The sequence below is a fragment of the Siphateles boraxobius genome, unplaced genomic scaffold (genome assembly GCF_051911475.1).
Source record: "Siphateles boraxobius isolate OS27281-9 unplaced genomic scaffold, OSU_SipBor_1 81, whole genome shotgun sequence".
In the NCBI taxonomy this organism is placed as follows: Eukaryota; Metazoa; Chordata; class Actinopteri; order Cypriniformes; family Leuciscidae; genus Siphateles; species Siphateles boraxobius.
Genome location: NW_027509210.1, coordinates 523,438 through 543,585, shown reverse-complemented (window position 1 = coordinate 543,585; position 20,148 = coordinate 523,438). Strand labels below are relative to the sequence as shown.

General features: G+C 36.7%; 1 pseudogene across 1 annotated transcript in view; it reads right to left on the bottom strand.

Annotated features, from left to right (window-relative positions):
* Positions 1–18,198, bottom strand: part of LOC143730782 (NACHT, LRR and PYD domains-containing protein 3-like) — a 38,141-nt pseudogene extending 19,943 nt beyond the window's left edge. The window contains exons 1-10 of the transcript XR_013200609.1: positions 17,739–18,198; positions 17,348–17,561; positions 17,084–17,126; positions 11,874–11,987; positions 11,321–11,425; positions 8,066–8,161; positions 7,793–7,877; positions 7,303–7,498; positions 5,383–7,208; positions 3,787–3,957 (exon numbers count right to left, since the gene is read on the bottom strand). The product of XR_013200609.1 is annotated as an NACHT, LRR and PYD domains-containing protein 3-like (transcript). The remainder of the gene's footprint in view (positions 1–3,786; positions 3,958–5,382; positions 7,209–7,302; positions 7,499–7,792; positions 7,878–8,065; positions 8,162–11,320; positions 11,426–11,873; positions 11,988–17,083; positions 17,127–17,347; positions 17,562–17,738) is intronic.
* Positions 18,199–20,148: the final 1,950 nt, after the last annotated feature.

Here is a 20,148-nt window from a genome sequence, read left to right as displayed (position 1 = left end):
GTCTTCACCCTTCCTCCGTGTGTTTTTTATTAGGGCCCAAGCCTTGAAAAGGCGAAGGCCCTATTGTTTTCCTGAGGATTATTATTATTTTTATTATTAGGACCCAAGCCCTGAAAGGGCGCAGAGCCCTATTGTTTTCCTAAGGATTATTAGGGCCCAAGCCTTGAAAAGGCGAAGGCCCTATTGTTTTCCTAAGGATTATTATTCTTTTTAGGGCCCAAGCCTTGAAAAGGCGAAGGCCCTATTGTTTTCCTTAGGATTATTAGGGCCCAAGCCTTAAAAAGGCGAAGGCCCTATTGTTTTCCTTAGGATTATTAGGGCCCAAGCCTTAAAAAGGCGAAGGCCCTATTGTTTTCCTTAGGATTATTAGGGCCCAAGCCTTGAAAAGGCGAAGGCCCTATTGTTTTCCTTAGGATTATTAGGGCCCAAGCCTTAAAAAGGCGAAGGCCCTATTGTTTTCCTAAGGATTATTAGGGCCCAAGCCTTGAAAAGGCGAAGTGTGGCATAATGGAAACAGGAAGTGTGTTATAACTTATTTATACATTAATTGATCTTGATGAAACTTCAGCAGTGTGTTCGTTGTAAGAGGCCGATCACATGGATGTGACTATTGTGAGTCAAAGTTATAGCACCACCAACTGGCAGCAGGAAGTGTGTCACTTTCAAAATGCTTTTAAATCACCCTCTTTTTTTTACCCGATTTGCTTCAAACTTTATGTGTATAATGTAAACACACGCCAGATGTAAACCTGTGAAAGGATTATTTAATATCTAAGATAATGTTGCCATGGCAACGCATCAAACTTTAATATTTTTTTTTTATTCTTTTGAAACTCTTAGCATGCTTGAAATTGCATGAAACTCGACAGACACATCTCATTTATTAGCTAGTAGACATGTGCAAAGTTTCAGAAACGGGCGTGGTGAGGGGCTCAGTAGCGCCACCTTTAGTCAAAAATGGGGTATTAGTTTTACCTACAGTAACAAAAATCGGTATGTATATTGTTCTCCTCGAGCCAGACAATTTTCTAATTTACAGTCATTAGCTCCGACCAACAGGAAGTCAGATATTTTGGTTTGAATGTGATTTTCAGGAGAATTTTCTGTTATGAATGCCCGTGCAGCCGTTAGTTTCATTTCAAAATTAGCGCCTTTTCTGGGGCTGATCTGAATGTGGATTTTTTGATATTTCAGACTCTTGAGTTTTTAGCTTCTCCTCCTAAGTGGTTTATTTTATTCACACCAAACTTTTTCAACATGATGAAAATACCTTAAAGATGCTAAATTGTGAACGGATATTGAATATCTCAAACGGTTTTGCTATGGAAAGGGTTTAAAGGCATGTCAAAAAAAGAATCAGGAAACGTCTCATATCTTCTAACAATGTAATTATACACCATTTATTTTTTATATAAAATTATACAAATATTAGAACTAAACCCATTTTATTCTGTTTTTTCAACTCAAGAAGTATAAAAAAGTTAAAAACAGTCTATTTAGTGCTATTTGCTTAAACAAAAACAAAAAATCATACATAGGGCTATACTGCCCTCTTCTGAATATATCCTCTCCCCAAATGTGTCACTAAAAAAACTCAATAATAAATAATTTAATGAGAAGGCTTATATTGACCTATTAAGATATTGCTTACATCTACCTTGAAATATATTTTTTGCTATTTTATTAAAAAGTTTTCACATGTAAATCAACAACAATTATAACCATATTTTAAGTGTAATCTTTTTTCAAAGTATAAATTTTATCATACTTATTTCAAAGTTAAGGATTCATTAGTTTGAATATAACATACATTGGAACAAACACTATAATAACATCTTAGTTGATGAGTTTATTTTGACAAAACATACTATATATTTAACATTTGAGCAGAAATTGGCGAACAAAAGCTTATTTGATGTGGCAGTAGTCTATTTTACAGTAAAAATGTATAATCTATCCAAAACTAGTCAACAAAATGCTGTCTTTCATATTGCGTCTGTAACATATCGTTTTATTATATATTAGGGCATATACATTTTAATTTGCAGTTTAATAATTTGCTTATACAAAGACATTTTATTTCAATACATTTCAGTCGATTTTTACTCATCTCAGTATAGCAATATAGTTTGGTAAAAGCTGTTCATTCATTCACACACAGACGCGATTCATATTTTAAATAATTAATTTAAACAGTCTTTATGCGAGCTGTAGTAAACAACAGCGCAAATCTGTGCCATTCATTCACACACATACACGCGATCCATATTTAAACACGCAATTCATATATAGCAATATAGTTTGGTAAAAGCTGTTCATTCACACACAGACACGATTAAAATTTTAAATAATTAATTTAAACAGTCTTTGTGAGCTGTAGTAAACAACAGCGCACATCTGTACCATTCATTCACACACATACACGCGATTCATATTTAAACAGTCTTTTTGCGGTTTACATACACTAGGATATCGCGATTAGAACAATAATAAAAAACTTACTATTCTTCTCAGATGGATCCGTTGTTCCTCGAAATGAATTTAAACCAGTACTTCTGAGGTAAATTTCCCAAGATTATTCCTCACAGCCTGCAAGGCGATGTAAAGTACTGTAATCTGATTAAATTTGGTGTGTTTTATCGAGTTGATGAGGGGCGTTACACTTTGCATGGATCGCCTCAGATCATTTGCATTTGAATAGCGCGCGCTCTCCGTGGGCGTGTCACATAAGATAATCTGCTATAATTAGTTGAAATGAGAACGACTGACATCGCTCTTTTCAAATAGATTACATAAACAGAGAATATTTGTTTTTGTTATGAATTAGATCATTTAAAAGTACACACTTAAATGATTATAAAGATATATTGCTCATGCCAGAGTGAATAGTATTCGCTGAGTTTTGTTTAAGTTTAGAAACGTGCTCCAAAAAAAAAAAGTCCACGGTGACGGAGAGCCAGAAAGAACACCCTTTTTATTTCTTTATTTTACAAAAGCACAATGTTTTATTTCGATTGTAATTGGACACATAAAAAATAAGACATTTAACAGTTTATTTTTTCATATTTCTAAAGTCTGTATGACCATAAATGATGGAGTATTTTAAGTCTATTTTGCTGCCATGTGAAAAAAAAATAGAGCAAAACAAGCCGGCGTGTTTGCCGACACCAGAGGGTTAAAGGTATCGACACATTTTTTCATTACATAACTCCTGACACAAATTTATACATAACTGTCACTATAAGTTTCTTAGAATAAAATAGTGGTCAAATACTGACACTTGAGTCTTATATCTTTATAATGATGTATAGTTTGTCAAGGTACTAACATTAAATCTAATAGTAACTTTGAACTATTTAAACCAAGAACGATTCAGTGCGTCGGCGTCCTCGTGAAAGCTAACAGACATACTAAGAGTCTTTTGTCGCGTTAATATTTTTTTGGGTCAGAATAGAGGATACTAAACACGCGAGATGTCAGAACATTATGGTTACCACAGTGCCAATCATTGCAATTTTGGGAGTGAGTCACATTCCGTATACACATGGAAAGATTATTTAGGGAACGATTATTTACGAAAATTTACACACATGGAAAGATAATTTACAGGACTCACTCTCACATTTAAATGCAGTTGTCAAACCTGAAACTTTACAGTGCTTATGTGGCCTTACATCCAAACAACACATTCTTATACATACATTTTGTAAAGAGAATATCTAAAACAAATCACACCTTTCATTTTGGTTGAGTTATTTTTTTTTTGTCTGTTGACACATCACTTACCTCAGTATCTCCAATGTACACTTTATATTCTTCAGTCCAGCGCAGAGCAGCTTCACTCCTGAATCCTGTAGATTATTATTGTTCATGTTCAGCTCTTTCAGATTGGTATCTGATCCAAGAACTGTAGCCAGAGCTGAACAGCTTTTGTCTGTTAAGTCACAATAATTTAACCTACAATATTTATAAATCAAATCAAAGAATTGGATGGAACATATAGAATACATTCTCTGTATAAAAATATTAAATATTTTCCATTTTTTTACATTAACCAGTCCCTCCAGTTTTCCGCGATTCTGCGATCGCTGAATACAAAGCAAAATCAAAATGTCGCATTTTTTTGCGATCCTGCATAATTCCTAATTTAACCGCAAAATAATCACAAAAATGAAAAATACCTCACAAAACATTAAATTATAATCACCCAATTGAAATATCTCTAGTTTAATTAAAGTTTCAATGCATTTTTACGTGGATACAGATGTTGCGCAAGCGTGATGACTGTAAGCGGTCTGTCAGATACATGGCGAAAGAAAATGTCTCACCTGCCCTCTCACATAAGTGCCAAGGTTTTCATTCGGCAGTAGGCTAGGGAAAACTTATTAACTCGTTTAACATGATTGAATGACATGACATAAATAGTATGATATGCTCGATGGTACTAAAAAGAATTATTAAAAGTGCAGTATACCGTGAAAGAGAACTAATTTCAGCCAGTCGAGCGACAGTGTCTCTGACTGCAGTGTGTGTGTGTGTGTGTGTGTGTGTGTGTGTGTGTGTGTGTGTGTGTGTGTGTGTGTGTGTGTGTGTGTGTGTGTGTGTGTGTGTGTGTGTGTGTGTGTGTGTGAGTGTGTGTGTGACTGACTGACTGACTGACTGACTGCGTGTCACCGCCTGTCAGCGTTAGAATATTGAATTCTCTTTATAGCGCTTGAACAAATACACATAGCTACAATTACTTCAAAATATTCATCTTGGCGAGTATTTACGTAAAACAATCAGTAATAACTGATTGTGACATTTGTCATTACTGTAGTAGATCTTAAAGTGACAGTAACCTAATTTACCTGCTGTTGTCAGTGTTGTTAATGTTAATCAAGCAACAACAATACAGCACAATTAAAAAAAAAAGAATTTGATTAGACCAAATAAACAAGCTTTATGCATTTTGTTTGTGATTTGTGTCATGTATGACTACTGTGCATCTGACATAATACTATTATGGTAAATGTGATGTCCTAATTATAAAATATAAAAATCGCAAATTTTCTCACAAATTTCTGGAAATTACCACCACAAAATCAGTCATTTTGATCGCAAAAATCACACACAAAAGTCGTGAAATCCTGGAGGGACTGATTAACAGTAAATATACAGTGAGGAGGGTGAGCTACACTGACATTACAGGTTAACTAGTATTTTCTATATCTTAGTATTTTTGGAAAAATTGACTAGATAAAACAAACATAAATAGTGTCCTTCGCTAACCGAAGTTCATGTTTTGCTGAAAATATGTGGTATATGATTAAGAATCACTATAGAGCAGTGTAGATGAATGAGATGAGACCAAAACATGACTAATCACATTAAATGACTTACAGAGCTCTTTTGGAGGTTTTGATGACTGTTGATAATCTAATAAGACACTCGTCTGATTTCTTGAATTTCTGAAGCTCAAACTCCTTCAGCTCCACCTCTGATGTCAACAACACAAAGGCCAAAGCAGACCACTGGGCAGGTGAAAGATCAGCAGATGAGAGACTTCCTTTGCTAAGGTTGGGTCTGAATCTCTTTCACCAGACTTTGATCGTTCAGTTCATTCAGACAGTAGAACAGATTGATCGATCTCTCTGGAGACAGATCAGATTCTAATTTCTGTTTGATGTACTGAACTATTTCCTTTTTGCTCTGGTCATTGTCATCTAGCTGTGTCAATAAACCCCGTAAGAGTCGTCGATTGGACTGGAGTGACAGACCGAGGAGGAATCGAAGGAAAAGGTCCAGGTGTCCATTGTCACTCTCGAGCGCCTTGTCCACTGCAGTCTTGAGCAAATCAATCATGACTTCATTTTTGTTTTCCTGTTGTGCAGAGTCATGAACAAACACACTTTTCTTGTTGATGTCAAGAAACAGATGTGCATAAAGGGCTGCAATAAACTCTTGAATGCTCAAGTGAACAAAGCAGTACATGGTACCAAGAATGATCCCTGTTTCCTCCTTAAAGATCTGGGTACACATGCCTGAGTACACTGATGCCTTATAGACGTGAATACCACAGGCTTCCAGGTCTGATTCATAGAAGATCAGGTTGTTTTCTTCCAGCTGATGAAATGCCAGGTTCCCTAGTGAAAGGATGGCGTCTTTATCCCAGGAAACATCTGGTGTGTATTCTCCATCATACTTTCGTCTGCTCTGCTGGATCTGAAAGCGGAGAAAGTGTGTGTACATTTGTGTCAGAGTCTTGGGAGTGTCTTCAGTATTTGATTCCTGCAGTGTTTTATAGGCGTCAGACTGATTGTTTTTCACATTCTTTTTTCCCTCCTCTAAAATGTTCTGGAGAACAGTGGCTGAAATCCAGCAGAAGACTGGGATGTGGCACATGATAAAGAGACTCTTTGATTGTTTAACATGGTCAATGATTTCATTGGCCATTTTCTCATCTTTGAATCTTTTTCTGAAGTACTCTTCCTTTTGTGCGTCATTGAATCCTCGTATCTCTGTCACACGGTTGATACAGTCAGGAGGAATCTTACTGGCAGCTGCTGGTCTAGTGGTGATCCAGATGAGAGCAGAAGGAAGCAGATTTCCCTTGATGAGGTTCGTCAGGAGAACATCCAGAGAGGCTGGTGACGATACATCAGTCAACGTCTCATTACTCTTAAACTTCAGGGGAAGACGACATTCATCCAATCCATCAAGGATGAACAGCACTTTGAAATTATTCCTTCTTATAAGGCTCAGTCCTTTTGTCTCTGGGAAGCATAGAGTTATAAGACCCATTAAACTTTGTTTTTCTTTCTTCTTTAAATTCATCTCTCTGAATGGAAGAGGAAATATGAAGCTGATATCTTGATTTTCTTTTCCTTCAGCCCAATCCAGAACAAACTTTTGTACAGAGACGGATTTTCCAATGCCAGCAACTCCTTTTGTCAGTACAGTTCTGATATCCTGGTGTTGTTCAGGGGCTTCAAACAAATTATTGCATTCAACTGGTATCTCTTGTGCTTCATGATGCCTGGAAGCAACTTCAATCTGTCTGACCTCATGTTCAGTATTGACCTGTTCACTACCACCCTGAGTGATATAGAGATGTGTGTAGATGTTATTTAGAAGTGTGGTGTCACCCTGCTTTGGAATTCCTTCAAACACACATTGATGCTTCTCCTTTAGCCTACATTTAAGATGATGATTAAAGATCAGCTCATCTAAACACAGGAACAACAAACAGACAGTTTTAATCTTAATTTTCTCTCATACATTTATAGGTGTTAATCTGCCAGATGGTCATGAGTCTCTAACCTTTTAGAGTATCAGCAGCTTCATCTTGCTTCATCTCTCTCAGGTAGTGTAGTGTGAGATCAAGAGCTGCTTCTTTAATACGGCATCTGTTCTCATTAAAGTCCTCCACTAAGGATTGTGTGTTCTCGTTTTGTAATATTTTCTTAAACGTTCCCAGCTCATTTTTCAGTAAGGTGATTATTTTGCTCTCAAGATCCTACAAAGCAAAATAAATAATTAAAAAATGTAAAAATTTAAATAAAATAAAACCGTACATCTATATTTATAAAAGAATAAAAGTAAAAACTCAAACATTTTAATTAGCTGTAATTATGAATAAATAAAAATAAACTTTTTTCACATTTCGTTCTTATTTTATGGGTTCTTAAAATGAAAAGTAAATGGTCAAAAATAATTAGAAATGACATTTCTATTGAGTAATTTTTCAGGAAAACATGATAAATAGTCAAACTATTAAATATTTATAAAAATATAAGTTTTTTTTTTTTACCTGGAAGATCCACAGGAAATTCTCTGTGAAATGCTTGTGTTTCCTGTAAGTCTGGAAATCTGAATCTAATGTTTCATATTTAAGCCTGTTAGCAAAAAAAAAAAAAAAATCTAAATACTGCATTTCCAGGAAATATATTACCGAAATCTCTAGTAAATGATTTTAGCAAAATATACTCTAGTAAATATTTGAACTATACAGCTTTATGCTAATTATTCATTGATACACTTTCTAACACAGTCTGTGCCCAAAAATAAGAAACGCATGAAATACCCTTTGGTTGGTGATGGTGTTTCCTCACTGAAGTTTGGTAGGCCACGATGTTTTGAACAGTCACTCTTCACAGCCACAGAGCTGGACACATGTGAACTTGAAATATCACGGATGAAACAAAGAACAGAGAGAAAAAACACTTCACTACAGGAGATACTTCAGTCTCATTTTAAGAGGACATTTAATGTTACAAATGGTAATTAAATACAGTATAGTTGTGTATTTGTCCCTCTCATGACTGGATCGATGGTTTATTGACTTTCCAATGCCGTTGCCGTTGATAATAGGAGAACAAAATGAGTCCATGCAGAAAGATGTAGATGCAAACAAATGTTTTTCTTTATTACTTGTGCTCCATTAAACATGATCTCAAAACTTGTCTTAAAACTTCTTGTGGCCTTTCCTCGTACGCACACACAAAGCCATACCCTGTGGACAGCATAAGAAATCCACGAGTCACGCCCGTTTCACACATACTCCGTGTGCAGTGCGTATGCGGTGCGTGTTGCGGTGCGTATACGGTACAGGAGCAGCACGCGCTATATTGCTTTCACATATGCTGCGTTTGCAGTGCGCTACTGATCCGCAGTTTCTGTGTGCCACAAAATCAAAAATGGCTAAGTAATTTTGATTTTAAATCCAAACGTTAACTTTGACATTGTTTAACCAAAACAAAAATGTAATATATGGCTATATATGTACTTATATTTTAAATAGCATGACATATAACTATACATATTTTTGACTTATCTGAGAACACAATATATGCCTGCAACATATATAAACATTTATGTGTCCAAACATGTGAAGAAAATATTTGAGTTCATCCATATATGATACCATATATCTGCATATATTACAGTAGGCTATAGTATTGGTTTGACATACATATTTGTTTCCCACATATTTAATAAATATGTAAACATACATGCATGTGATACTGATGCATTGAAATAAGTACATATATGCATATATACATGTATGCGTCTTACATATATTTAACATTTATGTGCATATACAAGAAAATATATGGCACTTACATGAAAATGACCATTTTTGCTATATTTTGAAATATATTTTTCATATATGTCTATGTGTTTTATATATTTGAATTTTGCATATATTCTCATATAGGCAGCAGAAATACATGGGCACTGACATTATGTAATTTACTTATATTGACATACATTACATTTCTGTATGGGAAGACATTGAAACAGTATGAAAATTAATTTTAATCATTGTGATTCTTTGTTTTACATGTAGTTTCCCCCGATCTCCTCCCCAAAATATAGCCTATAGATATCATATATTTTTTGAGGGGGAAAAAATCATATATGATGGCATTTTGCAACTTTTGAGACTACTTTTTTGTTTTTCTTGACCCTGTAATTTAGTAACTGTAGAACACATTAACTGTAAGTATGCGTATATGATGAAATTATTACAGTTTCTTGTCAATCTATGTCTATTTTAATGTGAACAATGCGCTGCCACTTTAATTGAGTGCGGTGCAGCACAGCAGGACTCGGTGCGGAAACGATCTCACCGCACGGTATACACCGCACGGTATACACCGCACCTGGGGCCTCATTTATAAAACTGTGCGTAGGATCCTTACTAAAAGTGTACGTGCGCCAAAAAGCTAAAAATGGCGTACTCAAAAAAATATTCAGACTTATAAAACCGTGCGTACGCCAGAACCTGCGCATAATTCACTTTATAAATCCCAGTTAGCGGAAGATTGTGCGCACATGCGTCTCCTCCCCGAAACAGCCATATATAGAGCTTACAACGCCTAGTTTTACAATGCATATCCTCATCTGCATATCATTTGCATATGATTATTCATCCACGTGATAACATGTTTAACGGTACAAGACATTAGGAAAATATGAAATGCGGCTGTGCTGTCACATTAGTTACATTAATAAAAACTAGTAGCCTATCCTTGCCTTGTTTTTGAATAAATAAATCAAATAGCATAGAATACATTTCGGAGAAAGTTTTTCTTAATCTTTTCCACTGGCCAAAGAGTATTTTTAATTGATTTATGTTTTTAATGGAAACAGATAGACCTTGTTGTGCATTATTTGCACGAAACCATTTTCTCAGACAATCTGCTATTATCATGATAAGCAATTATCTCTTTAGTTAAAACGTTAAAACACAGCATGCAAGAGGAAAAGTGTTCGAAAGCATTGCATCCACAACAAATATTTCTATTTATTGAATATAAAAAATGTTGTAACTTCTCAGTAATGATTTCATGTAATTTAAGTGTTTAACTACATTAATCAGAATGGCATATTTAATCTAAATCTTTACAACAGAAGTAAAACAAAGTTTAAATCATAAATCAACTGTATTTATGATTAGGACTTATAATGAAGATTTACGGTTTTAGATGTGTTATGCTATGCGTCAGTTTCACTAAACGGCCCAGCGCGCTCGCTGGCGCGGACATTTAAGAAGGGATGGGTGTTTGCTTCATGTGATAGGCTTGGTTTGTGAAATTATATTTGTATTATCTTTCTGTATATAATTTTCTTTAGATTTTCTGTCTAAAAGTGACCAAAAAGACATTTAACTCCAGCTCACCATCGGTGTCGCCAAACTGCTCCATCTCCAAAATGTTCGTACGCATGGGTCAGAGTTTGCGTGCAGGTGCGCCAATTTTCCCGTCAAGTTTGTTTTTATAAATCACAACTTGTGCGTCGTAAGTGGCGTACGCCTCTTTCAGGGCCTGTTTTGTGCGTACGCAACGGTTATAAATGAGGCCCCTGGAACGGATCGCCGGACCGCATCCGCGTGCAGTGTGAACGCTCTAACCTGTTAACATGGGTGCGTAAAAAAATACGCACCGCATACGCACTGCAAACGGAGTATGTGTGAAACGGGCGTCACTCTGCTGTGCGGTCAAAAAACTATTACCAACGCACACACTTGTTGCTCAGGTGCTCTAATTATACACAGCCACAGCACCATCCAGTGGACGAAAAACTTTACCATCCAACAAATGGCTCCTACAGATGGATTTATTCATGTTTGGTTGCATGATATTTTCTGGTAAATGTACACCCCCTAGTGGCGTTCTGTGTAATTGTGTTACTGGAAAGAAGATCCAGACTGAGTTCAGTAAAAAGGAAATCAGACTAGCGGACATTGTTTTCTGTGAATTATAGTTGTATTTAGTTAAGTTTCATCACATTGTGTAGAAATTATAACTCTATAATGTAAAAAATATAAAAATACCTTTTGATAGATGTCTTTTTCTCACTGAAGTTCAGTAGGCCACCATGCTTTGAACAGTCACTCCTCACAGACACAGAGCTTGACACATGTGAGCCGGATCTTTCACTAATAACAAATAGAGACAAGAAAAAATTTTAATTACAGAAGTTCATCTGTGTCTGATAACGGCACAAACTCTCTCTAGTCCTTTACAGACGGAATGCTGATGAAGCATTTGCACAATCATTACTGTAAACTTAGAATTTTTTTACATACATTTTAATTTTAAAAATCAATGTACATTTAGCCTATAACACTACTTTAGTACTGCAATGTAACACTACTGCTGAAGGAGAGGCAGAAAATATTGATTAAGACTGTAAATATTATTTTCCTTTTCAGATTAAAGATGTTTATCATCTACCGGCCACAAAATAATGATATTTTATGCTATTTTTTAATTAAGAAGTTCTGCAAAGCATTTGCGAATATAAAACAATGCTTAGTTCTTCACAGGAAGAATCTAAAACTTCAGTAGTTTAGAATGATTGTGTGAAAACAGACGCAGTCTTACCTCTGTTTCTCCGAGAGACTCATCTTTCCTCGCTCCTCTGACATACCGCAGCTAAACTAACATTGAAAACAGATCAGCACTGGTTTGTGGAAACAATCAGTCCTTCAGTTTGACCTGGAGATGGCAATATATGTTCCTGAGATTAATAACATGGCAGTCATTCAAGAAAATAATGAAGAATGTAAAGTTAGCAACAACAACAAACACTATAACATAAAGTGAGTCAAGGCTCTAAATGTAGTAGTGAATAGACATTTACACTGTGTTAAAATCACTGAGTGGGAAAATGAACCCAGTTTGTTACATTCTCTATTGCAGTTTAGTATCATTTTACAATCATATTTAATGTTTTATTAATTGTCGATTCTTTTGTCACTTGATCATTATTTCAAGTTCACAATATATTTAATCATTTTCAAATGCTCCCCTCAATACGTGTATCATTCATTCAGTGTTTTTTTATTTAATATTGAAAGTAGAAAAATTAGAAAATGGCTCCTTTTTCATTTAAAAAAAGAAAACAAGAATTCAGCTTGCTTTTTCGTTCAGGGGTAGAAAAATGCAATACCAAATAGGACCACATGGAGATGCCAACAGACCACTATACCATCTGCCTTAAAGGGTTAGTTTAAGGGTTAAGGGTTTAAGGGTTAGTTCACATGTACCCCTTTTCCACCAAAAAAGAACGGGTTCGGAACTGGTGCTGGTTCAAAGTTGGTTCGGAGTTGGTTCAACTTGCGAACCTCCTCAGAACCTGTTTGTTTTTCCACTTCTAGAGCGCCCAGCGAACGACGTCGTTACGTCACTGTGTACGTCGCTTTACGTCTCAGCTAGAAACGCTTGCAAGTACAACATTACTTTGGGATTATCTCTAACTCGTGAACCAAGAAGGCTTTAAAAACAATTGAAATATGTAAGTCTTTTAATCTTTTCCTTTGATATGTAATCTTTTCTGATTAGTTATGTACACCTAGCTGTCTTGTCTTTTTTTTCTCTCCGTTTATTTGTTCTATTTTGTGACTGTTTTCTTCTTTGCTTACATAATGTTTTCAATAAAACATTTTTAAAAAAAGCTAGAAACGCTTGCGCCAACTTCAAGCATAACAATTACAATGGCGGACTACATCGTGTTTCTGCAAATGTTTCTCCTGGCTTTGCGGTCAGAAAAGATGTTTCGAACACATCTAAACGCGCCTCCAGCCCCCGACGTAAGCCTGACGTGGTAAAAGAACGGTTCTCTGGTTCTAGTCCAGCAAAGAGTTGGTGCCGCTTTGGAACCAGTTTTCCTGGCCGAGAACCGGTTCTTTGGCTGTCGAAACACAAAGAACTGGTTCGCGCGCAGGCACCGGCTCCGAACCGGCTCTCAAAACGCTTTGGTGGAAAAGGGGTAATGGACTACTTTGATGATGTCTTTATTGCCTTTCTGGACAAGGACAGTATACCGTACATAGATTTTCAATGGAGGGACAAAAAAGCTCTCGGACTAAATCTAATATCTTAAACTGTGTTCCGAAGATGAACGGAGGTCTTACGGGCTTGGAACGACATGAGGGTGAGTCATTAATGACATAATTTTCATTTTTGGGTGAACTAACCCTTTAACCTTACAGCATACAGATACAGATCCATTAAGAATTATTAAACACAGCAAAATACAAATTAAATATAAAACATTTTGTAAATGGCGACCTGAAGGCGGCTCGAGATCATCAGTGAACAGTTCCTCTGTCAGAGTCAGTGTTTGTGTCTGTGCTTGGAGTGACGTCTGATGTCCATATGTACATAAATACCACTGACCCTTGCAAACACCTAAAACACACGCACCAGAAATGCCACCATACTGAAATGTGCTCGTGGAAAAGCTTTCAGAGCAGCGAGAGCGCACATATGTAACCGGTCCTACTCAACCTTGTCCGAGCGGTATTCGAACCGGGTCTCCAGGATGGGAACTGGGCGCGCCAACAAGGACGCTAAAGACCAGAGGTGGGCACAAATGCACACGCAAGGTCTCTCGCTCGCTTACCTCTCTGCCGTGCGTGCGGTTTGGAGCACAATATCTGTCTCGCATGCACGCTCGCTCTAGATTACGGGATATTTGAACTAATTTGCGGGATTACTAGTCGTTTGCGAGGGGCTCAACAGGTAGATATATAGATAAACTCATCTTTCAGGCATTTGACCGACCGGGTTGACACTTAAAGGTATAGCGGAGGATTTTCTTTTTCCGGGTGGGTAGCCTATACTATTGGTCCACCTAAGTGTCAATCATTCTGGTGATATGTTTACGTAAGGCCGTTCGCTTTCTGCGCATGTGCACTTTCAGGTGTATTATATGTGATGAGTTACGGTTTCAGCCATAGGTTTCAGCCATTCCTTTGAAAATGGCTGAGGGTCGAAAGAGAAAAAATTTATACGAAGTGTATGATAAGAAGAGAAAGGCTGCAGAATATAGAAACAAGACCAGAGTGATTTTGGGTGAATATTTCACACGCTGGCGTGCGCTAAAAGCACAGGTTGGGCTTCCCACTGATGCCGCAGTCGCGAAGATTCTACTAGACAGGTAAAGTTTGTCGTGCTATTTGGAGAAATCCATTTAAAATCACTGCTAGTAAAAGTTAATGTAAGCTATGATTAGCGATGCTAGCCCTGGCACAAGTCATGCACCGCGTAGACACGGTAAACATCTCAATTTGTTTAAAGTAGCCTTATGACAAAATGGTAAATGCTATCACGCTGAAATATTCTAAAACCTTGTGTGTTCATTTTCGATTATTACAATGTGTTCACCATAATAGGCGTTCCCTCTCGGAAGCAAATAGAGTGTTGCGCATGTGCATTTTTAAAAAAATTGGATAGGGCGGGTTTTCTCTAAAATTCGGAAAGATCCTCCGCTATACCTTTAAGCGTGAGAAATCGGGGGTGTGGCGTGAGAGCGTGAGAATTGGGTCAATTGCGTGAGTCTCACGCTCAATGCGTGAGAGTTGGCAGCTCTGGTATTTTGAAAATACAAAAATACTCCCACAATAATCTTAAGTCTTTTTTTTTATTACTGAAAGGTCAATAACACAAATAGTAGCAATAACACAAATGAGAAATGTGTAAATTCAAAATGGCGAAGTAGCAAAATAAAAAAGTATGGGCATTTCACTAAATCTCTACAGGGCCTGAAATAGCTCACTCTGACGTAAATGGCATAGCTTAGTTCACATCAATGGTGTGGTAGGCTGCCCTTAATAGCAAAACGTGTTTGATGTTGGCTACATAGCCATATTATCACCGTTACTCTACTCGTGCCTTAAAGGACAAGTTCGGTATTTTACACTTAAAGCCCTGTTTTAATATCGTTTCTGATGAAATAGAACGGTTAAGATTGAAATTTGGACAAATGCTGCTGTCCCGAGAATTTTTGGTTTCTGTGTTAGCACCACAACCGGACATTCTTCCGTTGAGAGCTTGAATAATAGACACTCCAGCCCAGTTGGTGGCGATAATGCACCTTTGCCAATGTTTGGATAGCGTAGCCTACGATACCGCGACTGGAAGACTACAGAAAGAATACAAACAACCCCATTTCCGTTTCCGTCGGCGGAGTAATACTGTACCTCACAGAACATCCAATACAAGTCAATGGAGTTGGACAAAAACTACGATAAAACCTGTTGGAAAGCATCTTTTGCAGCAATTTTTGTGTAAAGATAACAGACCGAGAATTTTCGTCACAAAATCAAAATTCCATTTTAATCATAATATATATGATTAATCATATTAATCATAATATGTGTGGGTTTGTTTTACATAAGAGACTCTAACTGCCCTGACTGCGTATGCCTTTTCCATAGTAGAATCGCGCTGCGTGCGCAATTACTGAAAAACAATAGGATTGATGATTATTTTATACAAAATCAATATCAATATTTCTCATATGTAATACGTTTAAAAACGTGAAAAACTGCAGATGGATGTTATATTGTGAACGCTTGCTTAGCATGGAGATTTCAGTGGAGTTACGACAGACGCGCTGTTTCATAATAGGTGGGGCCTATGATGTCCTTTTAATTTTATGAATGACAACACAGTGCATTGATCTCATAAGGCACAATTATTTTCTCTATAATGCCGTTCAGTGTGCAATATGTGTGTGTAGACTGTATATTTTTCACAAAACTGTTTACCTTAATGCCGTTTTTAAGAGTTCAAAAATCATTCACTTCTTGGAGGGAGCCCAGTCTACAGGGTGTCACGTGATTTTCGTGCATTGCCATTGCCAACATCAGACCGAAAATATGGCAAAATCATTTACTATGGTGATTTTTCTTAAGTATTTAAGTATTTGAAATACTCTAAATACAGTCCCTCAAAATATTTTGTTACAAACTACATTTTATTTTTTCCACACCTGCAAAATACAAATTACATATTTGTTGTACATGTACTTGAATTACAATCATTTAAGTTTGAATAGTGCATTTTAAATAGAGATAGTTTAATCCCTTTTTTATACCCTAAACAGGCAACGTGTCTCAGGAGTTACATACATTTCAAAACGTGCTAAATGACAACATGAACAACATATTACTTAATTTTCTCCTTCAGCACCTTAAGACAATGTTCACAATTAATGTTAGCAGTATTCTTTTTTTTTTTTTCAGAAGAAAAGTAAGTTTAATATATATTTACTTATCTCAAAATCTGAATGTTCTGCACCACTGGCAGCCATGTTGGATTTAGGTCAGGCTGACTATTTGATCACAAAAAATTTGAAGCAAATTATGTGACCAGCATACTCAAGACAGACCAGGCTGTCATAAGTGCTCAAAGGATTTGATGAAAAAATCGTTCTTATGCCCCAAAAAGGACAATGAAAACGATGTGCGTGAGTCACGTTGCCTGTTGTAGGGTTAAATAATGCAATATTTGATTTGCAATACAATAATCTTAAGTCAATTAAATTAAAATTAAACGGATAGTTATATAACCAACATGCTGCAGATCCTCCAAACAGGATTTACAGTCAATACATCAATAATTGAATGTCATCTTGATGCTGATGCTGTTTTTACACCATGGAAAAAGTATAAAGTGGCAAAAAATGAGTTTGAAATTTGGTGTTTGGCAAAAAAACAGTGCAAATGGATAGTCAAAGTAGTCAAACACATAGTCAAACACACACACACACACACACGGATCAGCTCATTCTCATAAGTTCTCACCTCATCTCGGACTTCTCCAGAAACATCTCAGAATCACAAGAATCTACAAATTAAAAACACAAACATCTGATTATAGGTCATGGGTTTTATTCTCAGGTTGAGCTGATTCATGAATTGGTCAGATTATGAATTCAATGTAAGTTTCTTTGGATAAACAAATGTCTAAATGATTGTGTTCATAGTTTATATGTGGAGGGAATGAAGCGTTTGACTGATTCAGACACAGATCTGATGATGAAAGACGTGTTTTATCCTGAAACTCACAGTTCGGTCTGTCGATCTGAAAGCTGTTCCTTCGAGCTCGTCTCTCGCTCTTTCTCTCGCTCTTTCTTTCTCTCACTCTTTCTCTCGCTCTTTCTCTCGCTCTTTCTCCTCCTGGTTCAGGTTTCAACACGCCATCTTTCTATCTTCTCTTCTTCTTCTGTAGATTGATCCACATGCCATACGATATTTCTCTTAAACTCTCTTTGTAGAATGACTGTTGCAAACAAAACAAGTACAATTTAGAGTTAAAGAGGATTTAAATTAGTTTTTATAATTATTGTGCAATACAGGTTTACACTTAAGTTTCAGTTTAATACAAATATCAATATCCGGATTTAAACAGATAACTGAACCTCTTATATAGACCATAAAGATGAAATGTTTTACTCACCTTGATGAGTTATAGAGCCGATATATTTACTGCGTCTCTGAGATCTGCTGGTGTTGAACTGGTTGAACTGGTTTCTTACAGCAGAAACACTGAGCAATGCCTTCGCTGACATTCATTTCATAACTTATTTCTTACAGGAAACAAGAACAAGAGTGTTTGAGATGTTTTACATGTTTGCATGGTGTAGTTCAGCCGTATACGGGTGAGCATGTGAACTGCATTTTGTTGTTTTTGAATCACATCCACACTCTCTCACAACTTTTAAGAAGAAAAACCTGAGCATCTGACACTCCACTGTCTTAAACCATAATTCAACAATCACACACACATAAAATAAAGCAATCACACACACACACTTTACATTTCCAAAAACCATCACTTATGTTAGGTCCAAAGACGTATCATAACTACGCTGTACTGTGGTATGTTTTCTTTCTTTTGTTGTCGTTTTGTGTCTCCTGATCTAATTTGGCCCCTCCCACTCTTCCACTCTGGACCCTCCCACTCCCCACTCTGGCCCCTCCCACTCTGGCTCCTCCCACTCTGGCTCCTTGCTTTAATATGTTGCTTTACTGTTTGCTTATTGGTGAAGCTTTCACCGTTTACACAGTTGCCATCTTGATTGTTTCGTTTTCTTTCGTTTCGGAAGCTGTCAGGAGGCTTTTGGAAGGTGCCATTGTTGTTGTATCCCTCTGCTTACTTCTGGTTTGTGGCTAGATAGGGAACGAGTGTAGTGCACATTTCTGTTGTTGATTTGTTTTGTTTTTTTGAGAAAATGTTTTTAACTCTCAAGGCAGAATTATTTTGTTTGTTATTTTGCCCCCATTCTCTGATTTCTCTTCACTGTCTCTGATCCTGAAACTAAAGGCCTTTGAGTTTCACCTCAAATCTACTTCTGACATCTAGAGGACAAAGATGAAAACTGCAGATCATATTCTGTGTGTGAGGACAAATAGAAAACACACACTCATACACATTTATTTACAATGCCTTCATTTCTATTATAAACAAGTGACATTCTTTCTAATTTTTTTACCCTTTTATTAATGGACAGTGTTACATTGTGTGAGAAATTATTTGCTCCAAGTATGAATGTTAGTGTGAAATTGAACACTACATGCCAATGTTGTTTTCAATAAAAAAACATTTGCACAAAGCAAGCCAATCCACTTTTCCATGTTGATAAGAGCATTAAAATGAGAAAAAAATAATGGGACAAAAAGAACTCGAGGGACATTTAGAATAGATAAAAATGTGCGATCAATTGCGAGTTAACTATGACATTAATGCGATTAATCGCGATTAAATATTTTACTCGTTTGACAGCACTAATTTATATATATATATATATATATATATATATATATATATATATATATATATATATATATATATATATACTGTATACAGGTGCTGGTCATATAATTAGAATATCATCAAAAAGTTGATTTATTTCAGTAATTCCATTCAAAAAGTAAAACTTGGATATTATATTCATTCATTACACACAGACTGATATATTTCAAATGTTTATTTCATTTAATTGTGATGATTAAAACTGACAACTAATGAAAACCCCAAAATCACTATCTCCGAAAATTAGAATATTACTTAAGACCATTACAAAAAAAGGATTTTTAGAAATGTTGGCCAACTGAAAAGTATGAACATGAAAAGTATGAGCATGTACAGCACTCAATACTTAGTTGGGGCTCATTTTGCCTGAATTACTGCAGCAATGCGGCGTGGCATGGAGTCGATCAGTCTGTGGCACTGCTCAGGTGTTATGAGAGCCCAGGTTGCTCTGATAGTGGCCTTCAGCTCTTCTGGATTGTTGGGTCTGGCGTATCGCATCTTCCTCTTCACAATACCCCATAGATTTTCTATAGGGTTAAGGTCAGGCGAGTTTGCTGGCCAATTAAGAACAGGGATACCATGGTCCTTAAACCAGGTACTGGTAGCTTTGGCACTGTGTGCAGGTGCCAAGTCCTGTTGGAAAATGAAATCTGCATCTCCATAAAGTTGGTCAGCAGCAGGAAGCATGAAGTGCTCTAAAACTTCCTGGTAGACGGCTGCGTTGACCTTGGACCTCAGAAAACACAGTGGACCAACACCAGCAGATGACATGGCACCCCAAACCATCACTGACTATGGAAACTTTACACTGGACTTCAAGCAACGTGGATTTTGTGTCTCTCCTCTCTTCCTGGAAATGCAAGATTTACTTTCATCAGAGAACATAACTTTGGACCACTCAGCAGCAGTCCAGTCCTTTTTGTCTTTAGACGCCTCTGACGCTGTGTCTTGTTCAAGAGTGGCTTGACACAAGGAATGCGACAGCTGAAACCCATGTCTTGCATACGTCTGTGCGTGGTGGTCCAGCTGCAGTCCATTCTTTGTGAATCTCCCA